Raw genomic sequence first — 6,819 nt, 5'->3', positions numbered from 1 at the left:
TGTAGTTCTTTTGGTTTGCAAAGTAGGGTTTGAAATTAGGGTTACAAAAAGATATATCTACAGCATAAATAAACTATCTAGTGCAATCAAAAAAGTGATTACACGACACGTAGCTTGGCTATGTCAACAAAAAGTAAATAAGTTGGTTCATTTCAGACATTTGAGACAAATTAGGTGTAAAACGTGCTAACTCCGCCCACAGCCCAAAGCACTTCCGCAATTTTACACTACACAAAAAATACATTGAAGACTCTAAGAAGAAAATAATACAAAATAAAATCATTAACAATAACATACAATATAATTGAGTTATCAATGAAAAAATAATACTTTTGTGTACGTCAAAGCTATGCAAATATGGCTAAAAGTGTCAATCACCATAGCAACGAACTAAAGCTACAGATGATTTACATAAACTTAAGACTGTGGAAATTAAATGCATACTGTTTGTGGCACACTGTTTTAATTTGACATATACAGTATATATATATATATATATATATACATATATATATATATATATATATATATATATATATATATATATATATATATAAATAATTGACGTGTGTTTTGACTAACTTTTATATGATTAACTTTATGTTAAATCAGATCACACTATGTTTTTTTCTTTTAATTCTTTTACAAACTTAGGATTTCATTGTATGCAGAAAAATATAGTGTACTGATTCAGTAATGTGGTTAGTGTTAACAGAAACGTATTCATAATATCAAAATTGGCTATACAATATGACCAAAGCACTGCTAAAGATGTTCTAAAGCTTCTATAAAACAGTGTTCAGTGTCAAACACTGGGGTCAGACAGAGCTCAAAGTTCAACTGTTACTAGACTAGTACTTGAGAGTGTATAAATAAAATACAAATCCTACAACATGACTTTAATTCACAAAACACTTTATTAACATCCAAGCAGGACAGCACTGTGGCTCAGCGGTCACCTCACAGCAAGAAAGTCGCTGGTTCGAGTCCCGGCTGGGTCAGTTGGCGTGTCTGTGTGGAGTTTGCATGTTCTTCGTGTTTGTGTGGGTTTACTCCGGGTGCTCCAATCCAAACACATGCTGTATTGGCCATAGTGGATGAGTGTGTCTGTCAATAAGTGTGTATGGGTGTTTCCCAGTACTGGGTTGTGGCTAGAAGGGCATCTGTTGCGTAAAACATTTGCCAGTGGAGTTGGCGGTTCATTCCACTGTGGCAAACCCCTGATAAATCAGACTTAGCCAAGGAAAATTAATTAATGAATGGACTTCTACACACTTGTTTAAATTCATCTTGTTTTGTACAGCATTTCTACAATGTAGATTGTGTGAACGTAATTTCAGATTATACTCATTTCATTCTATTCTAAATTTATTGTTGTCCACACAACTCAGTTTCATGGGAAGAAGTTTTTTTTTCTTTGCACCACCAAGCTGACAACAGATCTAATAGTAGACTTCCTTTATGACACAGTCACCATCTATGTTCACCTGTGGTTCGCAAGCTGTGGGCCAGGTCTTTTGGATGAAAGAAATAGCAAAATAAACAAACAGATATTATACGTTTAGTTTCTGAAATATGTTACAAACAACTGTAGATTCTGACATGGTTTATGAACACTTCTACAAATGTCCCAGACAAAATGGGCTGGACATCTAAAATATAGTTGACATTGAAGGCTGTTTATATGATGTTGTTTCTTGTTTTCATTCAAATGTAAAACCCAGATTGTAAATCCAATCATATTTTGTGTGATATGAAGTACATCCCCTTCCAACTGAATATTCAATTATGACAGTAAAGAAAATAACAAAGCATATTGTTTATGGATCAGTCATTGTTTAGCAAAAAGAGTTCATAAGTTGAGCTGTAGTTGTGACAAAGTGTTGTCTCAGTCCATCAAAATTAGCCTACAACAGTGGTCCAGTTACCTATTATATACACACACACACGTAAATAACACCCAATTCATGCTAAATTAAATAGGTTTCATCTGTCCTTTTAAAGACAAATGATGTGCCATTTAACCAAGAAAGCTAAGATTACCATCATGGACATGGGTACTAATGAACATTACTTCTTTACAGCCCTTAGGAAGACACTATCAGAAAACAAAAGTATTTAATTAAAATCCTTTACTCAACCAACCAAAATCAGACAACATATAAATCACCCAAATATTAAATATTTGCTTCTGTATTTATAGCATTGTAGCTTCAAATATTTTAACTTTTGTTTAAACTTTTCTGAGAAAGGCATACATTTTAGCAGAATTCTCTTGTTGTAGGATATTTTACATTGATTCACACAATGCAGTTATATTGTATAACTACTAACCTTGTTTTCACATGTCTTGCACATGTATTGTACTGGAAAATGTCCAATGTGCTGTGAAACTGGCAAGCTGTGAAGAAAAAAGAACAATTCTGTAAATACAAACCATTCCACCTTGATGTAACAGTAGTAAACCCAACACTACAGGTGTGATCCTGACTGGCATATCAGTAATCTACACATCCCAGTTCATTTGGTAAATTTCTGTTTTTTTTCTGACCAGTGTAATTGTGTTTAGTTAATATATCAATACAGTTAATAAATCCTTGGTTGCCTTTTGATGACAGTCATATTCTTTTTTTGGAATAATATGGGAAACGATGTGTATTTTATCATACGCAAGCTCTTGTGAATTCGCTGGTACTTACCAAGATGTTTAAATATCCTCTAAGTTAGCACATTGTTGATTTGGGTCTTTTCAAGGCATAAGTTCTTTACCACGTCTAATGTAATATGAGGCAAAGATGAAGAAACTTTCCAAGGGTTACACTGTATAAACTGCAGGTTAAAATCATTTCTAAGCTAATTAAATGCTTAGGTTTTTACATCTAAACAGAGAAAAAAATATATTAAAAAAACATTTCCAAAGTAAGAAAGACTTGGAGCCCACTACCTGATAATGTCTCTCACACTACCAATAAAGTTTTTTTTCTTAAATAAAGGTATACCTTTTCCGATCTTGTGTGGCACTGTCCATGGTGGTAGTTCTGAACTGGTTAACAATTGGAGACTCTTTACTTAATCCAGATCCTACACATTTAATGACCACTCAAGCAAAATACAAACTTGGTACATAATTTGTGCATATTTGGGTGCTTCTTTTAATATGTAGGCTACTGAATGTGCTTTAAATGAGTGATTGCATTTTATTTGCAATTAGATTTTTTATCATTAGTTCAAGATATTTGAGTTGAACCATGACTTATAAGATGAGATATTTAGTAATAAGTTTAGCATCTGCTGAGCAAGAAAGACTCAACAATGATCTCTCTCTTTACTCTTGACCCACAATCAAGAGTAGGTCAAGAGTATGGAGAGCTATATCCAGCTTGTGCAGGATATGTCAGGTCTATCTTTTTTTACATACAACATTAGAAAGCTATGATTTACAGAAAGTATGGTTAAATAAAAATGTTGCAGGAAACATGTTAATCATAAGTTGCAACTTCAGGTATAACTTCCAAAACAACATAGCAATAACAAGTTTTCGGGAAGTGCGGAAATGGTTATTATTATTTACATAAAAGTTGTCATTAAAAAGGTAAGAGGACAGTCCACTGTTCTTAGTCTGTGTTTTATAGAGGTAAACCACCTGAGCAAACCTATCTGTGAAAGAATCTGCACAACATCAGTAGCAGGAACACCTATTCACTGCATGACCAGAAATCAAAAAGTGGAAGTGTCAACTCTGTGTGAAGTAGCCTTATATACAGTATAACGCCACTGAAATGATTAGTTATTATTCATTATTATTTTATAGGCAGGGCAAGATTTTGTGTAGATTCTAATATACTGAAATGATATTTGGGTTGATTTGATTGCACACTATTGCATGAAATCAGCATAGTTGTTGCTTCCCTGCACAATGTTAATAAAATTCCCTATTCTATATAAAAGAGGAAGATTAACATTTTATTACCAAAAGCTTTTGCTTGATTTGAACACCTTTATCTGTGCTATGTTCCTGCACTTCAGGTCCAGCAGTTTCCCACACTGACCAAGAGAGAGCTATAGAAAAAAGAGAGAGCGAGAGAGTGACACAATAGGCTGTGAACTGTGCTCTATTTGATCAAGCATTGCTGCTTTTCTACCACTTTTATAATAAGGATATAATTAACTGGATAACAAGTTAAGAGAAATTGAATATTGTAATAATATACCCATGATGCTACAAACCTAATTAGTAATGTACACATTTGAACAGAAATTATGCATGTCCATTATTGACTATTTAAATTATTTAAGTTGTCACTACTGCATGCACAAGTGAAGATTTGTTTTCTTGAACTTTTATTAGTTATTTTCATAATGTGGTAATCATATTATAGAAAATCTCAATGGACTGAGTGACCACACTAGAATCACTGCAATAATTAGTTACCTGTAAAACATAACTATCTAGGAGGGAATTATTTACAGGAACAAACAGTCAGACATCAACATCAATAAGTACGTTTTGGAAAACACCTACTGTGGAGCAAATTTGTAAAACAAAACATTTCTACAAATATTATTTTATATTATTATCTTTAAGTTACAAACTCTAGTTTTTAAAATAAGTTTTTATTATTTGGCTTTCAAGAACTGACATATTTAAAGTCCACCTGCCTGGTGAGTTGTGGCATATGGAATATGGTGTCCACCCCCAAGCCTATACTCATTAAAATTGAGAAAATAGCTGTTTCTATTATATTCACTGTTTAGTCAGATCACACATTTCAGCCAACCTCTTTTTAAAACCAGTCTTTACTACATTATCTCAATTTGCTGATTCCTAAACACAAATATTTTAATGATTTAAAAAATTTTATCACAACCAGGCGATCTGATATTATGCATGATATAAATCATGATTTTCCAAAAGTAGTAAAGCACACTGTTGAGCATCACAGTATAGAGTGTTTGGACCCTGGAACTATTACATGTTATGTCAGTCATAACAAGTGTATGAAGACTATTTGATTTTGGAATAAATTACTTTGACTTGAATTCATTAAAATGGAAGTTTGCTGTTTCATACAGCCTATTTTACATTATTTACCTTTGGGCATCTTCTATTTGCACTGTTGAGTTTTTCCACACAATGGAGCACTTCCCAAATGTTGAAGCTCCGGGCATTTATCTACAAACAAAAGAAAAATAATTTATAATAATCAATTTCCCATTTAACAAAATGCCGCATTCCTAATATATATATAAAATGAACATGAACAAAGGAACACATTTCTGAGTGAATGTATGCCTGTTATAATGAGAATGAATAGTTACATATTTATGTGCAAAACGACTCAAATTTAAGCATTAAGTTACAATCCTTTTTGTTACCATTGTTATATTTCATGTCCCTTATATATAAATAATATACACATATATAATAAATAGTATTGTAACTTTGTAACTCTTAAATTTGAGTCGTTTTGCACATAAATATGTAACTATTCATTCTCATTATAACAGTCATACATTAACTCAGAAATGTGTTCCTTTGTTCATGTTCATTTTATTCATGTATATATTCTACTTTTTCTTTTTGAGACGAAGACTACTGTTATTCTTGTTTTAATTTCCTTTAGGTAAAATCATATGCTGATAATCTACGATGAGACAAAAATATTCTGGAAAAGGAGCATAATACGAGATCATCGATCTGCATGCAACTAATGATGCCTGCGTGTGTCCCAACTCACTTTCAACTGATTCGAATCTTTAAATCTCGTCCAGCAAGATGAACGAATCATTTCCCCAATAATTAATTATTGCGAATAATTATAGCGAATAATGATAGCGAATTACCTCCACCGATTTACACAAGGGTTGATTATAATTTAGAATAATCAGCGTTATATATCCCTAATTGATTATATAACGAAATCAGCGAAGAAGAACCGGAAACGTTGTGCCCGAGTTATATTAAAGATTCATTAAAAAAATGCATGCATATGATTTAATTTGTAGATCTGCCGTCATCTCTGATGTTTAAAAACGTCTAATTATATCACAACATGATAAAAACAGATTAATTTTTGTATCACCAATGGCAACAGGCTGTGAATGCTAGGCTACCAGCTGTGCTAACCGAAAGACCACTTGAATAACAACTTTGAACGCACACTCTGCCGTTTCTAACACACGACTCCATGTGACGTGATGCAGAAACATTAAATCTATCAAAATAATACGGTTAACGCCGTGATTTCTTTACAAAAAGGAGAAAAAAGACTTACTTGCTGCAATATGGACCCTCATCAGGTGAACTGTGCGTTGGAACCGAGCGTCTTGTTCATGACGTCATCGCCGTAGAGTTGGTGCGTGGTATTTGTACGCATCTGTTCTCAACAGAAGCGAATAGGGAGAATTGGCGTATCATATGCACGCAAAAATGGATTTTGGCTTAAGCATTGCACGCAAATGGAAAGTGTAAAGTCGTGTTATTTGTACGCAGATTGATGAGATCGGGTTGGATGTTTTCAGGCCAAAAAACAAAAAGTGAAAAAAACTGCTTAAAACCATGAAATTCGTCAATCTTTTTGGTTTAAACAATATTATATGCAGTTTTAAACACGTTTTTACAAGTTTCAAGGGAAAAGCAAGTGATTTTGAATGTGCTTATTTTTTGAGCTCTCAAGCAGGATTCTTGATCCTGGGACTGAGATATGATGTTTTCAGGCCAAAAGCAGAAATTGATAAAAAAAAAAAAAAACTGCTTAAAACCTTGAAATTCATCATTCTTTTTGTTTTAAACAATATTTTAAGCAGTTTTTAACACGT

General features: G+C 33.0%; 1 long non-coding RNA gene across 1 annotated transcript; it reads right to left on the bottom strand.

The window, feature by feature from the left end:
* Window positions 1–4,004: 4,004 nt before the first annotated feature.
* Window positions 4,005–6,353, bottom strand: LOC130218394 (uncharacterized). The gene is made up of 3 exons (XR_008835945.1): window positions 6,276–6,353; window positions 5,093–5,173; window positions 4,005–4,059 (listed from the first exon to the last, which is right to left on the bottom strand). It is a non-coding gene; the product is annotated as an uncharacterized LOC130218394 (long non-coding RNA).
* Between the last annotated feature and the right edge of the window lie 466 nt (window positions 6,354–6,819).

The sequence above is a fragment of the Danio aesculapii genome, chromosome 24, assembly GCF_903798145.1.
Source record: "Danio aesculapii chromosome 24, fDanAes4.1, whole genome shotgun sequence".
NCBI classification, from domain to species: domain Eukaryota; kingdom Metazoa; phylum Chordata; class Actinopteri; order Cypriniformes; family Danionidae; genus Danio; species Danio aesculapii.
Note: the sequence above shows the minus strand (reverse complement) of the source record. Positions and strands in the feature narration are given on the sequence as shown.